General features: G+C 49.6%; 1 non-coding gene across 1 annotated transcript; it reads right to left on the bottom strand.

Moving 5' to 3' along the window:
- Positions 1–1,665: 1,665 nt before the first annotated feature.
- On the bottom strand, positions 1,666–1,818 carry LOC112118075. The gene has a single exon (XR_002909022.1). It is a non-coding gene; the product is annotated as a 5.8S ribosomal RNA (ribosomal RNA).
- Between the last annotated feature and the right edge of the window lie 11,993 nt (positions 1,819–13,811).

Below are 13,811 nucleotides of genomic sequence, written 5' to 3'. Positions count from 1 at the left end.
CTGGGGCTTGTCAATTGCTCTCTGTATAAAGAGAAGAGGCAGAGACGGTGAAAGGCAGAGAGAGGGAGATGCAGCAGACAAATCTCTCTCTTGCTGCTTCTCAGAGATAAATCAGCAGCACTGAGGGGGGCTGAAGGTAAGAGATTTTGGGCTGTTCTCTAGTGTTTCAATAGCTGCTGCTTATTTAAACGAGGAATTTAGGGGGGGCAAGGGGGCTCCGTCGTCCCGGGCCGGCTGACCAAACCCGCCGGGTTGAATCTCTGGGCAGACTGCGCGGACCCCACCCGTTTACCTCTTAACGGTTTCACGCCCTCTTGAACTCTCTGTTCAAAGTTCTTTTCAACTTTCCCTTACGGTACTTGTTGACTGTCGGTTTCGTGCTAGTATTTAGCCTTAGGTGGAGTTTACCACCAGCTTTGGGCTGCATTCCCAAGCAACCCGACTCCAAGAAGACCCAGTCCCGGTGCGCCGGGGGCCGCTACCGGCCTCACACTGTCCACGGGCTGTGCCTCGATCAGAAGGACTTGGGCCCCCGAGAGCGGCACCGGGGAGTGGGTCTTCTGTACGCCACATTTCCCGCGCCCCACCACGGGACAGGGATTCGGCGCTGGGCTCTTCCCTGTTCACTCGCCATTACTGAGGGAATCCTGGTAAGTTTCTTTTCCTCCGCTGACTAATATGCTTAAATTCAGCGGGTCGCCATGTCTCATCTGAGGTCGCAGTCGGATGGGGACCCGGGGGTGGGGGGGCACAGCGGACACCCACCGTCCCCCACCGCGGAAGCACTTTGGCCCTGGAGGAGGCCCGATCCAACCAGCTTGAGGAAGAATGGCCCAGCGCAGGAGCGAGAGAGAGCATGGAGAGGTGCCGAGACGGGCACGGGCACCGGGGCGAGCGGAGGGGGGCTGATGGCGCCAGGAGTGCGTGCGAGGGGCGCCGTTGGCCAGGGAGAGGGGAAACGACCGGCAGAGGTGGCGGACGGAGGAGCTTGGGGGGGAGTTCGAAACCTGGGCCCCCTCACGAACCCCTCCTCCTCTCTCCACCGTCACGCGTGCGTGCTTCCTGCCCCTTCTCTCCCTGACTTTCCGACACCCTCCTCCTCCTGGCGAGTCTCGCCCTCACCCTGACTGCACCCCGGTCCCAGGCACCGTCGTAACCCGGGGAAGAGGAGGGGACCAGGACCCCGCGGGCAGCCGGGTCACCACAGACAGCCGCGCGGGGCAGGCCCGTCTCCCCTCGGGACCCGGGAGCCGGCACCCACAGCCGACCCGGTTCCCCGACCCCCCCAACGCAACGTCCCCCGGAAACTCCACCCTGTCCCGCTGCACGAGCGGGGCACAGGGGGGGTGTGCAACGGGAGCGTGGGCAACGGGGCACATGGGACCGGCTGTCGTGACGCTGCTCCTCCGCCAACGGGATGAGCTCCCCGAAGCGGGTGCTCCGGGGCATCGGGTCTGAACTTAGGGGGACGAAGGTGTTGGGGAGAGCCACGGGCTCCCCTTCCTGAGGACGGGAAGGGGGCGATGGACTGACCCCAGTGCCTGCGACACCCCAGCCGCGCCTCCTAGGAAGGGCGGCGGCGGGGTCGCTCATGGCCCTCCACCACCAGGGGAGGAGGGCGGCGTCCCGCCGCCACCGGATCCGCAGGGACAATTGACCTTCAAGCAACGCTCAGACAGGCGTAGCCCCGGGAGGAACCCGGGGCCGCAAGTGCATTCGAAGTGTCGATGATCAATGTGTCCTGCAATTCACATTAATTCTCGCAGCTAGCTGTGTTCTTCATCGACTCACCAGCCAAGTGATCCACCACTAACAGTTGTCACGAGGCTTTTATTTTTGGGAGGCTCGCGCCTTTTTCCCCCACGCGGCCAAAGCTGTGCCGGCGGGGGTGTTCCTTGTCCGCACCGGTCGAGTCCCCGGCCTGCTGTCCCCGAAGGGGACCTCGGGCGGGTTTTGGGGCGGGAGCGGGGGGGGGCCGCAGGTCCCTCTTTCTCTCGCCGCTTCAGCCCGCCCGTCCGTCCCCCGGGACGTCCCGCCCGTCCGGGGCAGCCCTCCTCGGTGCCCGCCCTTTGGACGTTACGGTCACAAGTAAAGGTTTAACAAAAGAGCCCGAAGGCTCGGGTTTGGTCCAGACACTTGGCTCGAAGGGGCCAGGCGGCCGCGGCCACGTGCAGACCAACCCCCCCGCCCCAGCCCTTTCGGCCCTCCCCTCACAGAGCGTGGGGTGGGAGTCTGGGTGGAGGGGGAAAAGGCAGACGGGCCCCGGCCTTTCGGCCCCAATGCAGAGAGGAAGGCAGGGTAGCCCCTCTCCATCTTGGGCTTCCTGTGGACTGGGGGGGCTGGGGTGGGCGGCATGGAGGTACCGAGGGGGGCATGGGCATCCTCGGACGTCCTTCCCTCCTCGGCGGTCCCCCTTCCGCCCTCCCCGGGGCCCCCTCGTGGGCGTTCACGGGCCACCTCAGGCCGCACAAGTCTTTGAACCACCACCTTCCCCGGGCCACGAGGCTCGTGGAGAGCGCTAGGTACCTGGCTCCTGGGTGAAGGAAATGGTTCCAATCCCTCTGGATGTTATTATCGGGCTGTATGATTATGAACTTTTCTTTGTTATAACTGGTTCACATGTAATAAATAAGATCCATAAAAGAAAAGTAACAGCGTTAACGCTTAATAGACTACGAAAGTGATGACGTCATACTCCAAGTGGGTAACAGTGAGGAAGGGGATTACTTTCCAAACAACCGGTGTCAGATTATAACGTAGAAAAAGGTCATTTTGTTTCTGTGTAAATGCTGTAACTAACTGTTTTAATAGGTAAGTGAGTGTATGTTACTAATGATTGAATCTTTAAGCAGTGAAAAGACGTGTTGGGATGACTGCAATGTGGTTTAAATCATCAACCATGTGGTGGGTGTGTCAGCCATCCTTAACGCTATAGTGCTTCCAGTCGGGAGCACAGTTAGTACATAACAATATTCAAATGCCCAATGTCAGAAAGAGGAAAAAGAAAACCCTCAGAAGCTGAGTATCGTAAACAAAAGGCTGAGAAGGAAAAGGACCAAGCAAAACAGCAGGGATCCTTCCTGAAATATCTTCTCTTTAATCCAAATAAAGATGGAAGCAGTTCACAGCATCAAGATGAAGGAATTTTACTTGGAGAGGAGGTTAGCTCACATCAACATGGAAGCAGTTTGGAACATCAAGATGAAGGTATATTACTTCGAGATGAGGGTAGCTCACATCCACAAAAAAGCAGTTTGGAAACACAAGATAATGGAAACTTACTTCTAGATGAAGGCAGCTCACAGCATCAGACTGATATGGAAGTGGAGAAAATTTATTAACCTTCAGAGACACATGCAGAAATGGAAGTAAATGAAGTAGAAGGAAGAAAGGATGAGGAAGTTACAAACAAGTTAAAGTATGAGGACCCTGCTTCATGGCCCAAATGTGATGACAGTGTGCGGCAAATTCTCGTGGAACATGGACCCAAACAAGTTCATGAATTTCCCTTCCCTAAGGATGGAAATAAAAGAAAATTCTCTGCTCATCATTACAAGAGGAAACTCATTAATGGGGAAGAAATTCATCGAAACTGGTTACAATATTCAGTGTCGAAGGACTCTGTGTTTTGCTTTTGCTGCAAGTTGTTTAGAAATCAAGCAATTGGTATATCACTTACTGAAAATGGTTCGAAGGACTGGAAAAACATATCTTCAATTCTCTCTTCACATGAAAGAAGTACAGAACATTTGGAATGTTTTCAAAATTGGAAAGAACTTCAATTATGGTTGAAAAAAGGAAAAACTATCCATCAAGAAAATTTACATGTGATCAAGGAAAAAAAAGATTGTTGGCAACAAATATTAGAGCATCTGATTGCTTTAGTGAGAGTTCTCAGTGAGCAAAATTTAGCATTCCACGGCCATGGTAGAAATGAAATGTTATACACTCCAGGTAATGGAAACTTTTTAAAATTTGTTGAATACCTAGCTTTGTTTGATCCAGTCATGAAGGAGCATCTACATAAAATAACTGATCATGAAATACAGGTTCATTACTTAGGAAAAAATATGCAGAATGAACTGATTCAAATCCCAGCAAATGCCATTAAAAAGAAAATTGTAGATGCTGCCCATTCTGCCAAATACTTTTCAATAATACTGGACTGTACACCAGATGTGAGTCATGTTGAACAAATGACGATGATCATTTGTTTTGTGGATATGGAAAAGTCTGCAGATGAAGATAATGTTGAAGTGCTCATAAAGGAACATTTTTTGGGTTTCGTACCACTGAAGGAGACGACTGGAGCATTTATGACTGAAACTATTCTACAAGAGCTTGAAACAATGTCATTATCTGTTGAAAACTTACGTGGCCAAGGCTAGGATAATGGGAGTAATATGAAGGGTAAAGACAATGGCAAAGGAGAATGATGGAAATCAATCCTAGGGCCTTTTTCGTTCCTTGCAGTGCGCATTCTCTGAATTTGGTTGTCAATGATGCTGCTAGATGCTGTTTTGAGGCAAGCAGTTTCTTTGACCTGGTGCAACGTGTTTATGTGTTTTTCTCAGGCTCAACACGCTCTTGGGAGAGTCTGACTCGCCATGTGAATTCTCTAACTGTGAAACCACTTAGTGATGGGAGAGTTGCATTGATGCTTTAAAGTCTCTTGGCTATGAACTTGGAAACATTTATGATGCCCTAATTGAAATTTCTAATGGTACTACCTTTACTGGATCATCTGGCAATACGGCACATTCAGATGCAGAAGCTCTTGCAAATTGCCTTTCCAAGTTCAAATTTGTGACTTCCCTCGTTTTGTGGTATAATATCCTTTTCGAGATTAACCCCACTAGTAAGCAGCTTCAGGAAAAGAACTTGAACATACATTCTGCTATTCAAAAACTTCAGCAAACTAAAAATATTCTAGAGGAATTCAGAAGTGATGAAGGGTTTGAAAGAACACTGGTAGATTCTCCCAAGCTCGCTGAAGAAATAGACTTTCCGACAGAATTTGAACCAGAGTCAGTTTGCATTCGGCAAAAGAAACAGCAGGTTTCGTATGAAGGACGAAACACACCCATTCAGAACCCAAAACAAAGGTTCAAAGTGAATTGATACTGCTATTCACTCGGTTGACGAAAGATTTCAACAGATGCAGCAGCTAGTCAATATTTAGCTTTCTATATGATATCCACAGCTTGCAAAAGAAAACAGCAAAACAGATAAGAGAATTTTGTATAAAACTGGAGTCAATGTTGACTCATGAAAATTCAAAAGACATTGATGCTACAGATTTGTGTAGTGAGCTCCAGGCTTTTTTAAGACGACTTAAGAAACATTCCACTCCTGAAGAAGTACTGAAGTTTGTTTGTGAAAATAAACTCACAGACAGTTTCCAAACATTTTTATAGCTCTACGCATTCTTTTAACTTTGCCCGTTTCCGTATCTAGTGGGGAACATAGCATCTCAAAGTTAAAATTGATAAAAACATATCTGAGTTCAACAATGGTGCAAGAGAGACTTGTTGGACTTGCCACAATGTCAATAGAGCATGAAATAGCTGGAAAACTGGATCTAAAAAAACTGGTGAGTGAACTTTCAAAACTTAAAGCAAGAAAAGCCTAGGGCGCCAGTTGCTGGCAGCTAGTCTAGGGCCGCCCCTGGGACACACCAACTCAACGTGGCACCAGACCCTGCCAGAATAACAGATGTGAAACCTGCAGACATATCTCCACTACTACAATGATCAATAGAGCCCTGCAAATCCATGTGCATGGGATTCTTCCATCCTAAGTGCAGGACTCTGCACTTGTCCTTGTTGAACCTCATCAGATTTCTTTTGGCCCAATCCTCTAATTTGTCTAGGTCACTCTGGATCCTATCCCTACCCTCTGGTGTATCTACCTCTCCCCCCAGCTTAGTGTCATCTGTGAACTTGCTGAGGGTGCAATTCATCCCATCATCCAGATCATTGATAAAGATATTGAACAAACTGGACCCAGGACTGACCCTTTGGGTACTCCGCTTGATACTGCCTGCCAACTAGTCATCGAGCCATTGATCACTACCCGTTGAGCCCGACAATCTAGCCAGCTTTCTATCCACCTTATAGTCCATTCATCCAATCCATACTTTTTTAACTTGCTGGCAAGAATACTGTGGGAGACCGTATCAAAAGCTTTGCTAAAGTCAAGATATATAACATCCATCACTTTCCCCATATCGACAGAGCCAGTTATCTCATCATAGAAGGCAATCAGGTTGGTCAGGCATGACTTGCCCTTGGTGAATCCATGCTGACTGTTCCTGATCACCTTTCTCTCCTCCAAATGCTTCAAAATGGATTTTTTGAGGATCTGTTCCATGATTTTGCCAGGGACTGAAGTGAGGCTGACCGGTTTATAGTTCCTCGGGTTCTCTTTCTTCCCTTTTTAAAATATGGGCACTATATTTACCTTTTTACAGTAGTCTGGGACCTACAAATTTTCAAAGATAATGGCCAATGGCTATGCAATCACATCATCCAACTCCCTCAGCATCCTTGTATGCATTAGATCTGGACCCGTGGAATTGTGCACGTCCAGCTTTTCTAAATGGTCCTTAATCTGTTCTTTCACCACTGAGGGCTGCTCACCTCCTCCCCACATTGTGTTGCCCAGTGCAGCAGTCTGGGAGCTGACCTTGTTTGTGAAGACCGAGGCAAAAAAAGCATTGAGTACATTAGCTTTTTCCACATCCTCTGTCACTAGGTTGCCTCCCCGATTCAGTAAGGGACCCCCACTTTCCATGACCTTCTTCTTGTTGCTAACAAGAAGCAACAAGAAACCCTTCTTGTAACATAGAATCATAAAATATCAGGGTTGGAAGGGACTTCAGGAGGTCATCTAGCCCAACCCCCTGCTCAAAGCAGGACCAATCCCCAACTAAATTATCCCAGCCAGGGCTTTGTCAAGCTTGACCTTAAAAACCTCTAAGGAAGGAGATTCCACCACCTCCCTAGGTAACCCATTCCAGTGCTTCACCACCCTTCTAGTGAAATAGTATTTCCTAATATCCAACCTAGACCTTCCCCACTGCAACTTGAGGTCATTACTAGTCCTTCTGTCATCTGCTATCACTGAGAACAGTCTAGATCCATCCTCTTTGGAACCCCCTTTCAGGTAGTTGAAAGCAGCTGTCAACTCCCTCCTCATTCTTCTCTTCTGCAGACTAAATAATCCCAGTTCCCTCAGCCTCTCCTCATAAGTCATGTGCTCCTTCCCCCTAATCATTTTTGTTGCTCTCCGCCGGACTCTTTCCAATTTTTCCACATCCTTCTTGTAGTGTGGGGCCCAAAACTGGACACAGTACTCCAGATGAGGCCTCACCAATGCCGAATAGAGGGGAATGATCATGTCCCTCGATCTGCTGGCAATGCTCCTACTTATACAGCCCAAAATGCCGTTAGCCTTCTTGGCAACAAGGGCACACTGTTGACTAATATCCAACTTCTCATCCACTGTAACCCCTAGGTCTTTTTCTGCAGCACTGCTGCCTCGCCATTCGGTCCCTAGTCTGTAGCAGTGCATGGGATTCTTCCGTCCTAAGTGCAGGACTCTGCACTTGTCCTTGTTGAACCTCATCAGATTTCTTTTGGCCCAATCCTCTATAATTTGTCTAGGTCCCGCTGTATCCTATCCCTACCCTCCAGCGTATCTACCACTCCTCCCAGTTTAGTGTCATCTTCAAACTTGCTGAGGGTGCAGTCCATGCCATCCTCCAGATCATTAATAAAGATATTGAACAAAACTGGGCCCAGGACCGACCATTGGGGCACTCCACTTGAAACCAGCTGCCAACTAGACATGGAACTACCCGTTGAACCCGATGATCTAGCCAGCTTTCTATCCACCTTATAGTCCATTTATTCAGCCCATACTTCTTTAAGTTGCTGGCAAGAATATTGTGGGAGACCGTTGTGACAGCGTACCCCATAAGGCTACATGGGGGGGTGTTTATAAATGTATGTATGATATAACTGGAATATGTTTTGTGCTGCCTGTACCATGTAACATATCTCCGTAAAGGTTATGGTCTACTATATCTATTCATCCTATTTGTACATATATATCATTTTCTACTTGAGGTTAAGAATATGGGCTGTATGCTTGCTTGGTTTCTAAGTAAGCTTTGTGAGGCATTTGGTCAGCTTCTTTAGGAAGGAATTCGCCAGGTTAAGTACCTGATCAGGAAACACTTGGGGAACAATGCATCTTGGAATGCTCCAATCCACATAAGAAGTCTTCCTGGAGACGTGCAAGATACCATGTAGACAGTGGCTTCGGCCTGTAAAGACTGAGTCATGCAGGGGCATGTGACTTGCCCAGGTGACTCCAAAACTCCATCTTGGAGCTGGACTTTGCATAGGAGGGAGGACTCCGCCCACAAGAGAGAGTCTATTTAAACCCGTGGGAGACCCCTCCATTTTGTCTTGAGCTGGCTAAGGAAGGAGCCTCTCCACCCCGCCAGGATACTTGAAGGGAACTGGATCAAACGACAGTAACTACAGGGGGTGTGAGTGATTGCTGGACCCAGGCTAAAAGGAGATTAGCCTGTAAAAGGGAGCATTCTGGAACTGGTGAGGAACTTATCTGTATTTAGTTTGATTAAACATAGATTTGCACATTTTATTTTATTTTGCTTGGTGACTTACTTTGTTCTGTCTGTTACTACTTGGAATCACTTAAATCCTACTGTCTGTATTTAATAAAATCACTTTTTATTTAGTAATTTACTCAGAGTATGTATTAATACCTGGGGGAGCAAACAACTGTGCATATCTCTCTATCAGTGTTATAGAGGGCGAACAATTTATGAGTTTGCCCTGCATAAGCTTTATGCAGGGTAAAACGGATTTATTTGGGTTTAGACCCCATTGGGAGTTGGGCATCTGAGTGCTAAAGACAAGCACACTTCTGTAAACTGTTTTCAGGTAAACTTGCAGCTTTGGGACAAGTGATTCAGACCCTGGGTCTGTGTTGGAGCAGACTGGAGTGTCTGGCTCAGCAAGACAGGGTGCTGGAGTCCTGAGCTGGCAGGGAAAACAGGAATGGGGTAGTCTTGGTACATCGGGTGGCAGCTCCCAAGGGGGTTTCTGTGATCCAACCCGTCACAACCGTATCAAAAGCTTTGCTAAAGTCAAGAAATAACACGTCCACTGCTTCCCCTCATCCACAGAGCCAGTTATCTCATCATCTTACCCTTCATGTCCCTTGCTAGCTGCAACTCCAATTGTGCCTTGGCCTTCCTGATTACACCCCTGCATGCTCTAGCCATGTTTTTATACTCCTCCCTAGTCATCTGTACAAATTTCCACTTCTTCTAAGCTTCCTTTTTGAGTTTAAGCTCACCGAAGATTTCACTGTTAAGCCAAGCTGGTCGCCTGCCATATTTGCTATTCTTTCTGCACTTTGGGATGGTTTGTTCCTGCGCCCTCAATAAGGCTTCTATAAAATACAGCCAGCTCTCCTGGACTCCTTGCCCCCTCATATTACCTTCCCAGGGGATCCTGCCCATCAGTTCCCTAAGGGAGTCTAAGTCTGCTTTTCTGAAGTCCAGGGTCCATATTTTGCTACTCTCCTTTCTCCCTTTTGTGAGGATCCTGAACTCAACCATCTCATGGTCACTGCTGCCTAGATTGCCACCTACTTCTACTTCCCGTACCAATTATTCCAATTTTGTAAGCAGCAGGTCAAGAGGAGCATGGTCCCTAGTCAGTTGCTCCAGCACTTGTACCAGGTAGTTGTTCCCAACACTCTTCAAAACCTTCCTGGATTGTCTGTGCACCGCTGTATTGCTCTCCCAGGAGATGTCAGGGTGATTGAAGTCTCCCATTAGTACGAGGGCCTGTGATCTGGAAACGTCAGTTAGTTGTCTGAAGAAAGCCTTGGCTACCTCATCCTTCTTATCCGGTGGTCTATAGCACACGCCCACCACGACATCACCCTTGTTGCTCTAGCCTATAAACTTAACCCAAAGACTCTCGACAGGCTTTTCTCCAGTTTCAAATTGGAGCTATGAGCAGTCATACTGCTCTCTTACATACAGTGCAACTCCTCCACATTTCCTCCCATACTGTCCTTCCTGAACAGTTTATACCCATCCATGACAGGACAGTGCTCCAGTGATGTGAACTGCCCCACCAAGTTTCTGTTATTCCAATCATGTCATAGTTCTTTGTGCCAGGACTTCCAATTCTTCCTGCTTGTTTCCCAGGCTTCTTGGATTCATGTACATGCACCTAAGATAACTAGCTGATTGCTCTACTTTCTTAATATGAATCAGGAGGCTTCCCGTCTTGCACCCTCCTCCTTGTGTTTCCTCCAGGTATCCCACTCCTCCACTTACCTCTGGGTTTAGGTCACCATCCCCCGGTGAACCTAGTTTTAAGCCCTCCTCACTAGGTTAGCAATCCTGCCTGCGAAGATGCTCTTCCCTCTCTTCGTTACATGGATCCCATCTCTTCCTAGCAATCCTTCTTCCTGGAACAACATCCCATGGTTGAAGAATCCAAAGCCCTCTCTCCGACACACCACCTGCGTAACCATGCATTCACCTGCACAATTCGACTGTCCCTACCTGGGCCTTTTCCTTCAACAGGGAGGATGGACGAGAACACAACTTGCGCCTCAAACTCCTATATCCTTCTTCCCAGAGCCACGTAGTCTGCAGTGGATGTGGATAGCCACGGACCATTTTTGTGGATAGTGGCTCGGATGGATATGCCACCATGCAGGGCTCTACTCACCAGCAGTGCCTGGCCCGTGGCATCCAGCTCGGGCCGCCCGGGGGGCGCAGTACACTCGGGGCCGGCAGCAGCAGCCAGTGGCTGGGGCTGGGCGGCAGGTCGGAGTTGGGGCTGTTCAGCACCCGCTTGCAGCACTGCTTCCTGTCCAGCAGCTCGGGCCCTCAGGCAGCACCAGCATCCCCACCATGGCCCGGCCAGCAGCACTGGCCCCACTCCCAGTCCCAGGTCTGGCCACCGGCTCCTGAGCAGTAAGGCCAGCCCCCGGCCATGGGAATTGGAGTGGGCGGGGTCCTGGTGCCCCACCCCTCCGCCCCACTGTGATGCAACATGCACTGCTGCTGCGTATATTATTATTATTATTATTATTATTGCCGTGTGCCATCACTTGCGAGCCCCCGGGAGCAGCATGTGATGCAACTCCCCTTCCCCCAAGTTCCCCCTCCATGCCGCCCCTTCTCCTCGAGACTCTGCCCCCGCACTGCCCCTTACCCCTAATCCCTACCCTCGTGCTGCCTCTTCCCTGCAAGACCCCCCCCACTCGCTCCCTTCCCTCCTCTCCTCCCCCCCACCCCGTCACTAGCCCTTGTGAGACGGCTTGCTGCTGTGGGTGCGGATGCAGATACAGGTAGAAGACGGCTAGCAGATCGCAGGTCAGATTGTGGGTTGATCCTGGTGGATGGAGATCGGATGCGGATCCACATTTTTGTATCCGTGCAGGCCTCTAATGATCAACACCCCGCACAACATACTTTTCAATTTTCATGGATCCTACACATGACTATCACAACCTGTGCTGTACCCAGAGGTGGATTAAAATTTATTGGGGTCCTGGGCACAAAGAACATTTGGGCCCCCCACCCCACTCCCACACCATGAGGCCCCGCCCCTTGTCTCACCCGTACTTCCCCAAAGCCCCGCCCCCTGGCCTGGCCAGAAGCCGGGCCACTCTGGAGAATTCTGGACCCTCCACTTTCCCTGGGTGGCACAGTCTAGAGGGCAGGGACATGGGCTGGGGGCAGGTCTTGGGCACCCTGGTCCCCCACCCAGGGCAGATGGTGGGTCCAGGGCTCCCCACAGCTGCTGGGCTCCCTGGGTGGCTCTTACTACAGCCTAGAGTGACTATACATCCGGTTTTGGCTGGGACAGTCCCCTTTTTAAGCCCTTCCCCAGACGTCCTGACTTTTTTTTGGGTAAAACTTGGCATGTGTCCCATTTGCTTTTGCCAATTGATCATCAGTTGGCAAGAGCAAATGGGACAAGTGCCCAGTTTTGCCAAAAGGGGGCTGGTGGGGTGAGCAGGGGGAGGGCCTGGGCCTCGGGTGAGCAGCTGGGCCTTGGTCAGTCCCGTGTGGGAGTAGAGGGGGGCTTGGGCCAGCTTTGCGTGGGGGAGGGAAGAAGGGCTCAGGCCAGCTCCAGGGGGTGGGGAAGAGGGGCTTGGGCTAGCTCCATGGGGGGCGGAAAGAGGGGCTCGGGCCAGCTCCATGGTGTGGGAAGAGGGGCTCGAGCCAGCTCCTGGGGGGGAGAGGGGCTTGGGCCAGCTCTGTGGGGGGAGGAAGAGGAGGGAGGGCCAGCTCCATGGTGGGGAGGGAAGAAGGGCTCGGGCCAGTGGCTTGCCCAGCTCCATGCAGGGGGATGGTGGGAGAATATAGTCACTGGGCTCCAGCTTTCAGACTGGCCAAGGGGCAGGGCCTCGGGGGAAGAGGATTTGCAGGGCGGCAGGGCCCTGACAGGAAAGGAGGAGCAGGGGGTGGAGCCCTGGGGGAAGAGGAGAATCAGGGCAGCGGGGCCCCGGGGGGAAAGGAGGAGCAAGGGGTGGAGCCCCCAAACATAGTATGGGATTGTTATAAGCACCTTGACTCTAAAGTACATGTAGATGTATCTTAATATTCAGTAAAGGTGCAAACAAGTTTGTAACGACCTAATAAAACAGTTATAAGAATGTTATGAATATCTGTTATTCAATATTGAGGTCTCTCCTCTACACCACTAACCTACACTATTGCGGCTGGTTGAAATTATTTTTAAATTCCAAATGTTTATGTATTTCATGGGGGGTTTTTTCCAACCAATTTCAATGATTAGAATGTTATAGTTATGAACGAGCCGGTGAAAGATTTACTCACTCAGAGAGTCACTATGCTGCACTCTTTGTATATAATGCACAGGCCTGGAAACTTCTGTTCACATTTCACAAAGATACACAAAATGTAGCTGTGTTCTTAATTAATTTCAGATGTATTTTTGTTCTGTTTTTAGCCATGGGGTTCGCAAATATCATCCTGCACCTCTGGGCCTGGATATTCATGCTATGGAGTGAGTATTCAACAATATCACAGACATTTCTATGTCTTTCCATATAAACCATCTCTGCATGAAGCTCAGCCTTTCCATGTCATTTATCCCCCCTGAGTTTTGTGGTGAAGCAGCTGGAACTAGTAATGAACCCAAATCTTAAACCAAAGCTCATCCAGAGCCATAGATTTTGCCTTGTCTCTTTCCACATATCATCACAAATTGGCTAAAACCTCATAGAAATTCATCACAGATATGACTAGACATAAGACCAGCCATACTGGGTTAGATCAATGGTCCCCCTAGCCCGGTATCCTCTCTTCTGACAGTAGCCAGTGCCAGATGCTTCAGAGGGAGTAAACAGAACAGGGCAATTTTTATTGAGTGATCCATCCCCTGTCATTCAATCCCAGCTCCTGGCAGTCAGAGGTTTAGGGACACCCAGAGCACACGGTTGTGTCCCTGACCATCTTGGCCAGTAGGCATTGAGGGACCTGTCCTCCATGAACTTATCTAGTTCTTTATTGAGCCCTGTTATACTTTTAGCCTTCACAGCATCCCCTGGCAACAAGTTCCACAGGTTGACTGTGCATTGTGTGAAAAAGTACTTCCTTATGTCTGTCTTAAACCCACTGCCTATTAATTTCATTGGGTCACTTCTGGTTTGTGTATTTTATGAAAGGGTCAATAACACTTCCTCCTTCACTTTCTCCACACCATTCATGA

Source organism: Terrapene carolina, unplaced genomic scaffold, assembly GCF_002925995.2.
Source record: "Terrapene carolina triunguis isolate 2854851 unplaced genomic scaffold, T_m_triunguis-2.0 Scaffold461, whole genome shotgun sequence".
Lineage (NCBI taxonomy): Eukaryota > Metazoa > Chordata > Testudines > Emydidae > Terrapene > Terrapene triunguis.
Note: the sequence above shows the minus strand (reverse complement) of the source record. Positions and strands in the feature narration are given on the sequence as shown.